Below are 16,291 nucleotides of genomic sequence, written 5' to 3' on the forward strand. Positions count from 1 at the left end.
CCACCGCAATCAGGTCTTCTGGAATCTCGGCGTTGGGATGGGAGTTTATGCATTTAGTGGTCCAGAGGTAAGATCTTGATCAAACTACCTTGGTGGTCCTGTTTGGAATCTCGGGGCTGGGATGGGCGTTTATGCATTTAGTGGTCCAGAGGTAAAATCTTGATCAAACTACCTTGGTGGTCCTGTTTAGAATCTCGGGGCTGGGATGGGCGTTTATGCATTCGGGATGGAAAGTGAAGCCCTTTCTCCTTTGTATTTACACTAAATCATGGAACGCCCATCCCAGCTACAGATTCCAAATGAAAATAAAAAGAGAAGTTTTAGAATTAGCCCATTTTACTCTAATGACCAGAACAAAGCAGATGAAAGAAACAAAATGAAAAGATCAGATCATTGAAGTAATTTTTGGCAAAATCAGCAAATACAAATCAAACTTAAAACAGCTAAAACAAAAACAAAAATCAGCAATAACAAGAAAAGGAAGAAACAAAACTGGAAAAAGAAAAAAGACGACTCTGAAAAAAAATTTGTGGGGGGTGGGGTGTAAAGATAGATAGATAGTCACCTGTTGCTTCCATTGGGATATTGAAGCTTTAAGTTTGGAGGCAAACACGCCAGCGTCCATCTTTTGGTCAATCTTGAGGGTGATCCCATCGTACCCATCTTCCTCCCAATTCAGTATTTCAACCTCATCGGCTGAGCTGGCTAAGATCGACATGCTTCCGTCCTCAAAGAAACTGGGAAGCCCTTAACACTGAAAAAGAACTTTCAGCATGAAAGCGACTTCAATACAGTCACTAGACAGTCAAAACTTTTTTTATTTTTTTTGAAAGGAAAGCTGGGTTTAGGCAGACACTTAGTTACCAGTCACAAGCCAAAAAATAATTACAAATATGATAACAAGAGAAGCCACTCAGGTGGTTTGCCCTTCGAAATCCTATCTACACCAGTGATTCCTAATTGGACCACTCAGGAGGGGAAATGTTTCAGCGGGTTGGGTATGACCGGATCCAATAAGGCCCAAGCTTAATGCATTGGTCCCAAATAGCTAACCAAGGTGGATCCACATGATCGAAGTAGTTCATGGACTTGGGTCTAGCTTATAAAATTTCAAACCGGATTTTGGGTTGGTCCTGAAATGTAATTAAGATCCAAAATTCTGGACGTAAAATATAAAAATAAACAAACATTTTCCGGGGGCTGTTTTTTTTTTTTTTTTAACACGGACCCCTATCTGGTTCTGCCTAAGCCAGGTTCCATCAGACTAGGGCTGTCAATGGATCGGATTGGGTGTCAAATATCAAATATCTGATTAGGCAGATTTGGCTAAGTTGATCTGGACTCTTATGCGGTTTTACATCTGAATCCAAATCCTAATTTGACCCACAATTCGACCCGATTATATATATAAAATATGTATCAAATTCCCCGAAAAATAACCAGAATTTTTTTTTTTTAAAAAAAAGCACACTCCTCAAAAGCACCTTGAATTAAAAAAAAAAAAAATATCAAATTCCCAGAAAAATAATTCTGAGTTTTAACAAACTTCCTCCAAAACCAACTGCAAGATACAGTCGGATTTGGGTTGGACATAATCAAATGTAGCCTAATCGGATCTGGATACAGATGAAGAAAGCCCCAAGAAACTAAATCGTCATAAGAGAGAGAGAGAGACGTGTGACTTGAAGTTTGCGGAGCAGTTCGCCGTCCTACTGCGGCCCACTCTCAAGTAGGATGTGCGATAGGGATTGAATATAACCCGCCATCGATCATATATGAAGACTTGAAGATTGAAGTAAGGGTGTCAACGGGTCGGGTTTGGTTCGGACTCAGTTGAAACCAGTCTTTGGACCAGATTTTTGGGTATGGTATTGAGTCCGGACCCGGGTCTAATTGGGTCTACTATAAGAAAAAACATAGCCAGACCAATAAGAACTACATGAAGCAGACCCAGACCATACACAGTAAAATCATATTTATTATTATTTTTATATTAAAAATTATGGGTCTTAACTGGAACTCAGGTCCGGTCCAGATCTGGTATAAAATTTCATAAACTATACTTTAATCCATGTATTAATAGGACCTTCGAGTCTAGACCCAGGTCTTAATCGAGTCTTTTTATTTATCACACCCTATAGGGTTTGACATTCCTAACTTCAAGTAGATCTTCTTCAGCACACTCTTTGGTCGTTACTAAAAGGGACTTCAAAAGGTTTTATCAACTGCGGCACTCGAGAGATGTGGCTCTTTTTTTTCAGTTAATCCAAGGAACACCACCACCCCTAATCACCGACGGCACATTGACTGGCTTCCGATCGGCAGGTCTCCCCTAGCCTGCTGTCACACGATCAATTTTTCAGCAGCCCGATAAATGACTCACAAGTTGTGAAGTCTGCAAAGGCCCAAAGGTTTTTATTCTTGAGAATCTCTGAGGACACACAAAGGACTTAGCCAAAATTCTCACTTGGCCTTTTTCATTAACTTAAAAGAACACAAGTACAAAACCAATGCACCTCTCCTGTTTACACTTTTACATAAGTCTTTTATCTTATAGCCTTATAAGATAACCGAACAACTCGGGTGACGCTTAGGCACTATCTCGGCCGGTTAGGCAACTGCCCACGGCCTTAGGCAGGTGGTTGCCTTTTCAGGCTGCCACCGCACTGTTTGCGGCCATTGGAACCACCTAGTAACACCCGAGTAGATGGCAATCCCCACGGCTGCCACCCACCTCTCAGTCTGCATGCCTTCAGACTTCGGCGTCGTGCCAAGGCACCGTGCGGTTAGGCAGTTGAACTGCCTGCCTTCTCTTTAGGGCCGATTCTCACATTGCCCATGCCTTTCGGCCGGTCACTCCATGCCCTTCAAGGTTCGCCGCTTGTCGTCGGGATTGCACGGCACTTGTTCTTCGACCATCCTTTCACGAACCTTGCCTTAGTCCAAGTGTCTTCTTGAGAACAACTGCCTTAGTTGGCTTGACTTCCCGCCAAGTATTCGCTTGCTCATGTTAGCTTTGCATGCATCGCTTATGCAGCTTTGAACCCAAATGCCTTAGCTGAACAATCAACATGACATCTTATATATATATATATATATATTAAAAGCTAAAACAACCACACATTTATCGAATTCGACCATGATACTGTGCCTATGCATGCCACTATTCATGAGAATGAGGGGTCAACACAATCGCAAAATCCAGTATCAAAGATTCTCAAACGCGCCTCAAGAAGCTCCCTAAGTTGTTCCCTCCCCTTAAGATCAACCACATTCAAGAAAATGCCAAAACAACGAAGTAAACATCAAAATATACCTCAAAATTCTACCAAAAATGAGAGGAGAAACAAGATTTAGAGGAGAAGGGAGAGAAATAACCTACCTCTAGGCATTTTCCCCTTCAAATTCCCTTAAATCGTCACCCATGAGATGCAGCCACGCGCTTTCACAAGCCCCTATGGCAGCAAGGAGAAGAGGAAAGGTAGGGTGGCACACCACCACTGGTCACCAGAGAACACCAAAATCAGTTGACGGAATGGAAGAAAGGAGGATGAGAGAGATAGGATGGGTCAACTAGGGCAAAAGAAAGAAAAAGAGGGAAAGGGGAAAAAGATTATATATATATAAGGGCCTGGGCCTTTTTAAAATGTGACTCTATAACGGTGACATAGGTGTTTCCATTATAGACTAAAATCTATAACATTGTGATCTAGTTCTCGCCATTATTGATTTATAACAATGAGATTCTGTGGTCGTTAAATTATTTTAACAATAGAGAATCTTGTCATTATACATGTCTTTAACGACGAGATAGAGATCTAGTCATCATTGATCTATAACAGTGCGATCTTCTGCCCATTAAATATACCCATTAAAGTGTTTGAATGACAATATTTAATGTCTAGATATTCTTGTTGTTATAAACATATCTTTAACAACGACATCCAAATGTTGCCATTATAGATATGCCTTTAACGACGAGGAAGATGCAAGAGCAATGAATTAAAGTCTAGGTCCAACTCGTTGTTATTGATAAAGCAATAATGGTGGGATTCATGGTCGTAGTAGAGTAATAATGATACAACATTTATGAGGCTGCTATTACCTATCAATTAGCGGTGACAAAACTCGTCGTTATTGCTTGATCAATAGGGGCAAGTTTTTTTTTCATTGTCAAAGAGTTGCCACTATTGACCCTCATTCTTGTAGTGATTATTGTGTTGCCGTATACACATTTGTAAATTGAGAAAGCTATTTTGTATAGCTATCTTCACAAATCATCATGCACATATTAAGGAGTTGTTTAGCTAGAATCAAGGAGAGATGTGATACTGTGATATTGTGAATCAGTCATGTATATTTGTTCTACTTTTGCTTTTATAATGATCAAGTTTTCTTTTTGAAAAATGAATGTATTGTACGATAAAAATGACATGTTTTCCTTAAAACTCCATAATTTGCCAAAATCTGCCCAATAACCAAAACCCCAAATATCAAGGTCCTCCACAACCAAAATGTGACCACTGTGGTATATTAAAACACATGAAAAAAAAAGTATTATTACCTTTACAGTTTTCCTAACTGGCCAAGGAGTTCTCTCAATGCTCGTTCCAATGGTCAGGCCAATGCCAACCTCACAACAACCACACCAAAGAAGGTGAACCCGAGTCCATTTATTCCCCAACTAACCCAAGAGCGATACAACAAAATCATGGTCATTGCCAACTTAGGTAACCAATCTCCATCTTTCATGGCCAACCTTGTAGGTAATCTTTTCAACCCATCTTGCTTGTTTATTTATGTCTCAATTATGGATCATATACTCAGGAGCTCCAAACCACGTGACAAACTCTTTGTCTAATATTACATCTCCTATAAATGTTTCATGCCCCTCATCGGGTTCCAAATGGTTCTTCTACTCATGTCTCACACATTGGCAACATCACATTATCACCAAAAATCACCTTGTCTAACATTTTATATGTTCCTCAATTTCAATTCAATCTTATCTCCATTAGCAAATCAATTCATGACTTAAAATGTGAAGTTATATTTAAAGAATATCATTATTTTTTTTTTAAAACCCACACTCGAAGATAAAGATTGGAGCGGGTAGGTTGCGGGGTATTCTTGACATCCTTGAGATTGATGGTAAACATGTTTTAAACACTTCTTTTCCTTCATTTCTTTGGCATTTTAGACTTTGACATTTGTCAAATTCCAAACTCCAGCTTCTTGTTAAATCCAATAAAGTGTATACCTCATGACCATTGTTTCAATTGTTATATGGTCAAGTAGACAAGATTATCGTTTCCCAATAGTTCTATATCTACTTTCAAGCCGTTTGAATTAATCCATTATGATGTATAGGGTGCATATCAAACCCCATCGATGTCAGAAGCATAATACTTCTTGACCATAGTTGATGATTACAGTGCTCATGGGTGTACCTCATGTGATATAAGTTCGGGACCTATGATATCATCACACGTTTTGTTGTGTTGATTCAAACCAAAATTGATATCGGTGTTTTAAACATTAGATCTGATAATGGTACTAAAATTTTCTCTAACAATAAGAAAACATATATTAGATAAAAAGGGGCCAATCACAAACATAGTTGCATCGCAACCCCATAACAAAATGGGCTTGTTGAACGCAAACATAGGGACATTAAATGTTGCATGTGCTATTCATTTTCAAATTAACTTACCTGTCAACTTTTGGGGTGAATGTATTCTCAGCGCGACTTATCTTATAAATCACCTTTCTTCAAAACCCTTGATGAGAAAGATGACATACGAGGCACTTTGTAACAAAGCACCCAAATACAACCACCTTAAGGTTTTTTAATGCTTTTGCCATGCTTTTATTATTCATCACACCCACAAGTTTGATAATTATGCTAGACAATGTATTTTTGTATGATATCCCTATGGTCAAGTTGGTTATAGAGTCTATGATCTTAAAACAAATAAGATTTTTGTTAGCAAAGATGTTAAGTTCTATAAAAGTAAATTTTCATTTGAAGATTATAAAGCTCCTAACAATGATGATGGTAGTATATTACACATAGCGATATTTAAGTCTCAAAAAAGTAATTTGCAAAACTAAAGCTATAAACCTATGTTCACTGATCACATCCCTCAAATCCAAAATTCATCTTTAGAGTCCAATTCTCTCATTCAGGACATTATAGATCAAACTCCTGCCACTACCGAGTCACCTATCCAAGAAGCCCAACACGTCAGAAAATCATATATGATTCGCCAACAACCATCGTATCTCAAGGATTATAAGTGACATTTTGTAGTTCCTATACTTTAATCGGATAATTCGTGTGACATGGTTTCCAGTACTCATCACCCTCTTAGCCATCACTTTGCATATGATAAATTTTTTTATTGTCATCGAGTTTTTCTAGCCACTATCACTCAAAACTTCGAACCAAGAACCTTTCTCCAAGCCATGAAACACCAACATTGGTGTGATGCCATGGTCGCAAAAATCCAAGCACTAAAAGAGAACAACACTTGGTCAATGGTGGATTTACTTGAAGGAAAACAACCAGTTGGTTGTAAGTGAATCTATAAAGTTAAATGCAACTCTGATGTCTCAATTAAACAATATAAATTGTGTTTAGTCACCAAGGGGTACACTCAAATTAAAGGTCTCAATTACAATGATGCATATGCACTCGTAGCTAAACTTATTACTGCTCATTGTCTTATTGCTATTACTACCATATGTAATTGGCATATATACCAAATTGATGTCAAAATGTGTTTCTTCAAGGAGTTAGATGAAGAAGTATACATGCAATTGTCTCTCAGGTTTTATAGTAAGGGAGCACAACATATTTGCCACCTTAACAAGTCTCTTTATGGATTAAATCAATCCTCAAGAAATTGGTTTACGAAACTCTCCACATATTTAAAGAAAGTTGGTTTTACCCAATCAAAGGCAGACTATTCACTGTTTTTCAGAATGAAAAAACAAAGTCAGATATTCATATTGGTATATGTTGATGACGTTATCATAGTTGGAGATGATCAAATTCATATCAAAGAGCTGAAAACTCATATTAATGATTAGTTTCGTCTCAAAGACTTTGGCCACCTCAAATATTTTTGGAGAATCGAAGTGCCCAAGTCCAAGCGAGGCATTTTTTCTCTCAAAACAAATATGACATGGGTTACTTGGGAGCCAAACCATGTAGCTTTCTTATGTAACAATAGTTGAAGCTTAACAACGAGGATGGGGCTACTTTAGAATATCCAAGCCATGTTTGATTGGGTGACTTGTTTATTTAACCATCACAAGGTCTAGCATTCTATTTGTTGTCCACATCTTTAGCCAATTCTTGAGTCAACTATGTACTCCACATTTGAAAACAACACTCATGATACTTTGTTATCTCAAAGGTATACCTAGACAAGGAATCCTCATGGTCTCGTCATGTCATCAACTATTGCAATTTGGATTGAGCTTCTTGTCCCATGACACAAAGATGCACTTGGGGCTACTGTATCATGATTGACAAAAACCCCGTATCTTGGAAATCTAAGTAGTATACAATCTCTCACTCCTCTGTGGAAGCAAAGTATTGCTCGATGGCTTTGGCTAGTTGCAAGTTCACTTGGCTCAAATATTTACTAGCAAATCTTGGCATTCAACACCCTCACCCTATGGTGTTGTTTTGTGACAGTAAGGCAACTATATACATAGCAGCCAATCTAGTTTATCATGAATGCACAAAACACACCAAAATAGACTATCATCTTATATGAGAGAAAATCCAAAGTAGGATTATCTGAACACAAGTTATTCACATGATCTCATAATGTGCAGATTTGTTTACCAAGGCCTTGGCAATGATCATTTTTCTTTGTTGAAGACCAAGTTGGCCATGCTCGATCAATATGCTCCACCTTGAGGGAGCATATTGAAGTTTACTATTGTATGTTATTGCGTTACCGTAGTTACACATTTGTATAAATATGTATTACTGTGTTACCATGTGCACATTTGTAAATCAGGAAAGCTAATCAGTACGGATATATTCCAGTGGCGGAGCCAGGGGTGGGCGGTTGCCCACCTCAGAAAAAAAAATGGACACGTGTCGATGTTGCTCCCTTAAGTCGGATCCGAGCCAGACCCGGGCCTGACCCGCGAGGGTAAAACCCTCACCACTTTCCCTCTCTCCTCTGCTCCGACCCTTTGTTCCTCATCTGTCACTGGTGGTCCGACAACCACATTCGCCGGCGCTCCTCCCTCGTGCTCTGCAGCCATCGACGACTGAGCCGACGGCCTCCCGTCAGTGAACCCGTGGTGTCCCCCTCAGAGCTTCTCCCTCTCTGCTGCAAGCTCCAACGACGCGAGACGCCGGTGTCGAACCTTCCTACTCCTTTGTCATTTTCCTTTCGCCGATGAACATCGCCAATCACCGGCTGTCGCAGGTAACCTCCCCACCCCTCTCTCTCTCTTGCTTTTCTAGTCGATCGGCAGGGGCTAAATCCTCTGTCTGTCGCTCCATTTTTTGGCAAGGCATGGCCTGCCGGCGGGTGTGGTCGGTAGGGGCTTTGGGGCCCCTGTCTCTTAATGTTGTTCGGCAGGGGGCTTCACTCCCCCCTGCCTTGTGTTGTTTCCTGACAGGGGGCTCCGCCCCCTTGTTTCCCAGCGGGGGGCGAGCCCCCCCCCCCGTCCCCTCTTATGTTTTCCGGCAGGGGGCTCTGCCCTCTACCTCCTTGATGTTTTTTCAGCAGGGGGGCAAAGCCTCTCCTACCCTCCTCCTGGTTCCCGACAAGGGGTGAACCCCCCCCCCCCCTGCTGTTTCCCAGTAGGGGGGCAGCCCCCCTGCCTCTGCTGGTGTTTCCGGCAGGGGGCTTCACCCCCCTTGCCTCTGCGTGTCCTTCCCGATAGGGGGCTTTGCCCCTCTGTCCCTCGATTGTCGGCAGGGGCTCTGCTTCCTCTGATTGCCGATAGGGGGCTTCACCCCCTGCCTTGTTCTTGTTCTTGTTGTCGGCAGGGGTGGAGCCCATGCCTTTCTAGGGGGGGGGGTTCTGTTGTGGCAGGCTCGGCAGGGAGTCCCTTCTCCCACCTGTGCCTTCCTTGTCCTGGCAAGCAGGGAGCCCTTGCTCCCTGCCTCTGCTGCTCTTTGCCAAGCAGGGGTGAGGAGGCCCCTGCCTCTGGCACCCTTGCAGGCAGGGTGCAGTGTCTCTGCCCCTGCCTCTGCAGCTTGCGGGCAGGGAGCCTCTGTTGCCTACAAGCGGGCAACCGAGCCCCTTCGTATGATCGTACGATGATGGGTTAATGCTCGACTTATGCTTGTGCGTTTATTCTTTTAGTGGGATATTACTAACGTTTTAAGCATAGCGGCATATTACTAGCCTCATAGAAGATTGTCATTTTTATTTTGCTCAATCCTTTTTTGTAATGAGATTTGGCTCATAGAACATTGTCTTATTTTTTTTCGTTGCATAGGAATGGATAAGTTTATAATGAAAATGCCTATCTTTGATAAATCTTCTATAACTCGAGAAGGAGAACCAAGTCAGAAAATAAGCAAAACAGAAATTAAAGAATCAGAGTTACCTGCAGACCCTGCACTTCGTCCTTCTATTTCTATTTATCATCTTAATATCCAAGATAATATTCGTAGAGCATATATGATCAGAGGTCCTTGTCAACCTCGAGATTATACATTTCAACTAAACCACCAAAAATGAAGGTTCATTCCAGCTTGGTATGATAAGTATAAGGATTAGTTGGAGTATAGTATAAGTAAGCATAAAGCTTATTGTTTGCAGTGTTATCTTTTCAGGCCAAAAAGCATAGAGAAGATTAGTGCAGAGGCATTTGTATCTGAAGGATTTGATAACTGGAAAGATTCTTTCTCACCATGTTTAGAAAAAGAAAGAAAACAAGTAAAAAAAAACATTATTCATATGCCAATTGAACACAAAATTGATGAAGATTCCATGAACCAATGTGTGATCCCCATAATTAACGTGGAGAATGAGGAAAACATAGGAACATTCCATGTTCATATTATCTTTTTTTAAAGTGTTTGACAGAAAGATGAATATAGACTTCGCCTTTGGGCAACTATTAATGCAATCAGATACTTGTTAAGTCAAGGATTGGCATTTCGAGTGCATGACGAAGCTGAAGAATCTCTTAATAGAGGAAATTCAATTGAGTTGTTGAAGATATTTATAGAGATCAATGATGACATAAATAAAGTTGTACTGAAAAGTGCTCCAGAAAATAACAAATTGATATCTCCTGATATATAAAAGGATATTGTCAAGGCTGCTTCTATACAAACCACAAATGTTATTATCATGGAACTTGGAGATACTTTTTTTTCTATTTTACTTGATGATTCTCATGATGTATCAACTAAAGAACAAATGGCTATTGTTTTACGGTTTGTTAATGAAAAATGTCAAGTGGTTGAGCGATTTCTTACTCTTGTGCATGTTCTTAAAACAAGTTCTATGTCACTCAAACAAGAAGTTGAAGAAGCATTTTGTAAGAATAAATTAAGCATATCAAGTTTGCATGGACAGGGTTATGATGGAGCAAGTAATATGAGAGGGGAGTTTAATGGATTAAAAAGTCTTATATTACATGAAAATGTATTTGCATATTATATTCATTGTTTTGCATATCAACTTCAATTGGTATTAGTTGGTGTTGCTAAAAAAAATTCATTGCTTGATGTGTTTTTCAATATATTAGTTAGGTTGTCAACTTTTTTCTCCACTTCATGCAAGATATCCGAGCTTATTCGATAAGCAGAATTTATGCGAATTGTTGAAGCACTTGCATTGGGTGAACTTGAAACAAGACGAGGATTAAATCAAGAAATAAGTTTCAAAAAACCTGGTGATACTCGATGGGGTTCTCATTACGATGCTTTGGTTAATTTACTCAGTATGTATTCTTTTGTTATTCAAGTGTTAGATTTCATTGCAGAATATATATATTCAGGAAAAAGTTCAGATACAATTATTTTATATCATTAGTTGCAAGATTTTGAATTTGATTTTTGCTTACATTTGATGTGTAAAGTTTTGGGAATAACTGATGACCTTTCACAAGCACTTTAGCAAAAAGATCAAGACATTGTGAATGCTATGAGTTTAGTCACTACTTTAAAACAGTGCCTTCAAAGTCTGAGAGACAATGGATGGGACTCTCTCATAAACAAAGTGTCCATATTTTGTAAGAGATTTGATATTCTGATTCCTGATCTAGGGAAATCATATACATCACAAGGATGACCAAGATGTAAGGTTGAAAAGATCACCACATTGCATCATTATCGTATTGAACTATTTTATGCTATTATTGATTTGCAACTTCAAGAGTTGAATGACCATTTCACTGAAGCAAATACAGAGTTCCTCCTTTCAATGGCATGCTTGAGTCCAAAGAATTCTTTTTCTGGTTTTGATAAAGATAAGTTGATTCGTCTTGCTAAGCTTTACCCTAAGGACTTTTCTAGAGTAAACATAATTAGACTTGAAAATCAATTGGATATATATATTGCAGAAATGCGAAACAGTGATCAGTTTTCAAGTTTAAAATCTTTAGCAGAGCTAGCAGAGATGATGGTAGCAACTCAAAAGCACATTGTATTTTCTCATGTGTATCTAATGATTAAGTTAGCATTAACTTTGCCAGTTGCAACAACAAGTGTTGAAAGAGCATTTTCAGCTATGAATAATATCAAAAGTCATCCACGTAATAGAATGAAAGATGAATGGATGAATGATGCTTTGGTTACTTATATAGAGAAGGAGACATTTGTTATCATCAATGATGATGCAATTATGAATTGTTTTCAAAATATGAAAAATAGAAGATGCCAATTGTAAAATTTTCATGAATTTAGTTGTTTGTATTTCTTAAGTGAACAATCTTTATTTTAGTTTAAAAGTACAATTTAAGGTTTTATCTTATTATGTTCATAAATTTAGTTGTTTGTGTTTGTAACAATTGTTATTTTAATTCAAAGGCTTATTTAAGTTTTATCTCTCCATGAACGATTGTTCCTCCAGCAAAAAATTTTTGGCTCCGCCACAAGTCCGAATAAATGGATCGTCCTTCAAGGCCATAGCATTGTCCCTGAGACCCGAAGTCTGCCCACCCAACTAAAAACTTTTGGCTCCGCCACTGCTATATTCCCAAACCATCATACATATATTTAGGAGTTGTTTGGCTAGGATCAAGGAGAGATACAATATTGTTATATCATGAATCAGTCCTGCGTATTTGTTCTGGTTTTACTTCCATAATGATCAAGTTTTATTTCTCCTCTATCTGTCCCTCACCATCTCTCATTGGATTTGGAATTAAGCGTGATTTCGTCTCATGTGACCCATAATCATATGATTCAAAATCACAAGCATGTTTGATAATGTCTCATGAGATTTGGATTCTTTTTTTTTTTTGAAATAGGAAAAATAATACTTCATTCATTCAATCAGAGAAAAAATAGATAGTGTATCAAGCCCTTTTAGGTCATTGAGAGGTCAGCCTGAAGGGATCAAAAGAGCGGGTTACAACTCTTGAAAATGCACCCGAGCCATTAACAATTGGTAAATCTCCATTTCCTGCCAACCATGAGATAAACATCTGAGAGGATAAGTTGTGATATGTTTGATGGAGTGTTGTAGGTGTCTTCATAAGTGTGAGCATTGCGCTCCTTCCAAATGGCATAAGTTCTCGATGCCATGATTCTCTCCTAACAAGAACATCTGATAGAGGCCATGTTGCCTTTAAAATGTTTTGAAAAATTTTGCACTTCTAAAAAAGGTGAAACCCATCTTCTTCGCAAGCGAAGCATAGAACACATTGGCTAGGCATTTAAAACCCTCATCTATGTAAATTAGACTAGGTTTGTGCCCTGTCAAAGGAAAGAATCCATGTGAAGACTTGAGAATAACAATCTGATGGAAAGGGGAAGACAGTCAGTTGAAACAGGGATAGGTAGCATGATGATGTTGAGAAAGTTTGTTCCTGTGCACGTACCCAGATGAGTCGACTATCAGTATTGCCATCTAGCTAAATTCTCTCAAATAAAAACACACTACAAGAAAAATGCAGATTATCGACAGATGCTATCCGTCGCTAATCCATTGCTAAAGTGTTTAGCGACAGATTAGCAATGGATAGCGTCTGTCGCATATTCTTGGTCGCTAATTAGTGACAAAACTTATCTGTCACTAATCCATCGCTAATTAGTGATGGATTAGCGACGGATCATGTCCGTCGCGAGTCCATCGCTAAATAAGCACGAATTTAGTTTTCGCTAATTTAGCGACAAATTACATTTCATCGCAAAACTAAATATTAGCGATGGATAATATCCGTCGCTAATCCATCACAAAATAAAAAAAAATGAAATATAATCTGTCACAATCTATGATATAATGCATATGCAGGATCATATGACAATGAATTCTTGTCTAAATAAATGTGAAGGAGGTGAAATAATCAAACCTACAAACAGATATAGTGTCTCCAGTGGAAACTTTTGTATGTCTTTGTTAAATGGCATTTAGAGCAATATGACCTTCCCTTATGCTCTCATGAGCTGTACAACTGCAAAATCAATTAAAAAGTTCAAAATCAAAAGAAATAGACTGTCAGAGTATTTATTGCAAGAATTATAATAATTGTAGTGGCTCAAGATGTATCCAGTGCAGAACTATAATAGGCCTGAAAATGGATAGTTAGGAAGCAAGAAAGTGCCACCAACTGTTTGAAAATAGAAATGATAACTCACAAAAAAATAATACAAATAATGACTCACATGTGCATTATCACATAAACACACAAGTTTTGCACGCATGAGACCCTAACAAGTGCCAAATGGTAGCCAATTAAGGTTAGGATGGGCAAGCAGGGTTTTGGATCTCTTAATCAATTCACCGAAATGATATACTAATACATTGTCTATTAAAAATACCAACAGAATTTGTTCAACTGATAATAGCAGTAATCATATAACCTATGGATATATCTTGCCAAGTATCTCAGATAGATAAATCAATTGTTGTGTAGATCAAACAAGTAATGTGCTTCACGCAAGCACTTCTGACAAAGTGTTTATGGAGCTTCATAATATAGAGGAATTTGTGGCCAAAAATTCCATTAATTAAAAAAAAAATGCTCTAGCGCTTGAGAGATTATCTCTAGACAATGAATGAGTTCATGAATCTATGCACATGGAATGCAGACGGCGTATCAAGTTATCCACACATCTTAACTTACAAATAAGAATATCCTCATCATTAAAATTTTTAATAGTGAAACATTACTGTTATAAAGAGCAATTGTATAGAGAAAATGCTTAAATCTTTTATTTGTAAGGCCTTTCTTCCACCAGAGGAAAGACACAATAACTAGGCCAATACAAACAAGTAAAAGGTACATCCTTAAAGCTTTTTGAGCTGTATGAACTATATATTTTTGTGTGTAAAACATATGGTCACAGAAGCCACCTAAATTTATTCATGTGTCAGACATTGCACAAACATTAGCTATAAGTTCTGACCATCCAAAATCACCAACTTGGGCTTCAGAGTTTTTTTAGTGAGAGCATCACTCTTGAAACAATACTATAGTTTATAATGTCTAAGGTGGCACGACAACAAGCAACTTTTCTTAAACAATCCAAGCAATTGTGTTTATTGACTTCTTTCAAATCAGAATGTAATGGCTTTGGTTTATCAACGAATTTTTGTAGCAACTAAAACTTGTAACAAAAGAATTGTTATCAAAATACTATCTAAGGAATTTAGAAGTTTCTCCTCTAAATCACTGGACCAGCAAAGGAGAATGATTCATTAGCTGCAGAACATCCATGAAAAGGAAAATAGAAATGAAGCTTGAACTTACCACCATAGCTACAATTGAATCATCTCAGATGTGACCATTTCAATAGAACAAATGACTCTTAAACTGCAAGCATCATAATTTACAAGTCACTGCCAAGAAGTGCCAGCTTCAAGTTCTCAACAAGTGAGAACTACCTTGGTTCTTAAACAAAACCAAGCTTACATATATGTGGGAGCGTACTTCATCAAGTTCAATCTAAGAACGTGCATAAAAAAGAATTAAGTGCACCAACACCAAACATGTTTTGGCAACACTGAGCATAGTACCTCAACATAGTCAGGCCCCAACAACTTCATGATGAAAGCCCTCTCAGCTTTTTTAGCAGTATCATCACCCGCAACCTGTGAAATAAAAAGAAAAAAGAAAAAGAAAAGGGGAAAAATTTAAGGCATTAAAAGTATTAATAAACAATAAGCATAAGAAAATATGCCAAAGGTTGTTCTCATAATTTTAGTAGCCACAAAGCAAAGTATGCCTACTTACACCGATTAGAATGGGAATGAAAGGATTTGAAGAGGGTTGTCGTGCAACACAAGCCTGTTGGAGAATTGTAAATGCATAGACTCCACCACCAAATCTTAATCCCCAAAATCCAATTTCTTCATAACACCATCTATAAACTTCAAGCAACAAAATCACCAAGAAAAAAAAAAAGACCCTCCAATACCAAATTCTTCACATTCTACCACAATCAAATCCTCAAAGCCAACAAACAGAGAAGGTATAGGAAAAAAGAAGTGGGTACCTTGAATGGAATATCACCAGGGGACATCGCCAAACCGGCACCCATCGATTCAAAGGCCCCTCTGCCTCTGTAATAAACTCTTGGGTTGTACCCGAGAAGGGGGAGGTGGGCAGTGTCGCTCCTGCAGGCCAAGCCGGGATCAACAGGGTCCATCAATCCATTGACGCCAACAGAGGCGATGGCATCCAAATGGGGAGTGCATGCCTCTTCAAGCGGGGTCTTGTAACCGAGCATAGGCAGGGAGACGTCCCCAAGACCGTCGATCAATACGAAGGCGACCCTTTTTCTCTTTCCCTCTATAAAATTCTTCTCTGCTCTCACTACAATGGTGCTAATGGGTTCTCTTCGCTCGTTCAAAATGAGAGAAGCAAATGATTTCAGGTTTGAGAGAAAATTTTGAGAGATAAGAGACAGAGAAAATGTTATTGTTGGGGGTAATCAGAGAGAGAGAGAGAGGGAGGGAGGGAGGGAGAATTTGGTGCTTTAGATGGGGTCGGTTTAAATTGAAAAGTAGCAATCGAATTTTTCTGTCTCAAAATTCGTCGCTAATTAGCGACGGATTCACGATGGAAAAATTCTACCGCTCATCCTTCGCGAAGTTGCGATAGAATTTTTCTGTCATGAATCTGT

This window comes from Nuphar pumila, chromosome 5 (genome assembly GCF_984573655.1).
Source record: "Nuphar pumila chromosome 5, dmNupPumi1.hap1.1, whole genome shotgun sequence".
In the NCBI taxonomy this organism is placed as follows: domain Eukaryota; kingdom Viridiplantae; phylum Streptophyta; class Magnoliopsida; order Nymphaeales; family Nymphaeaceae; genus Nuphar; species Nuphar pumila.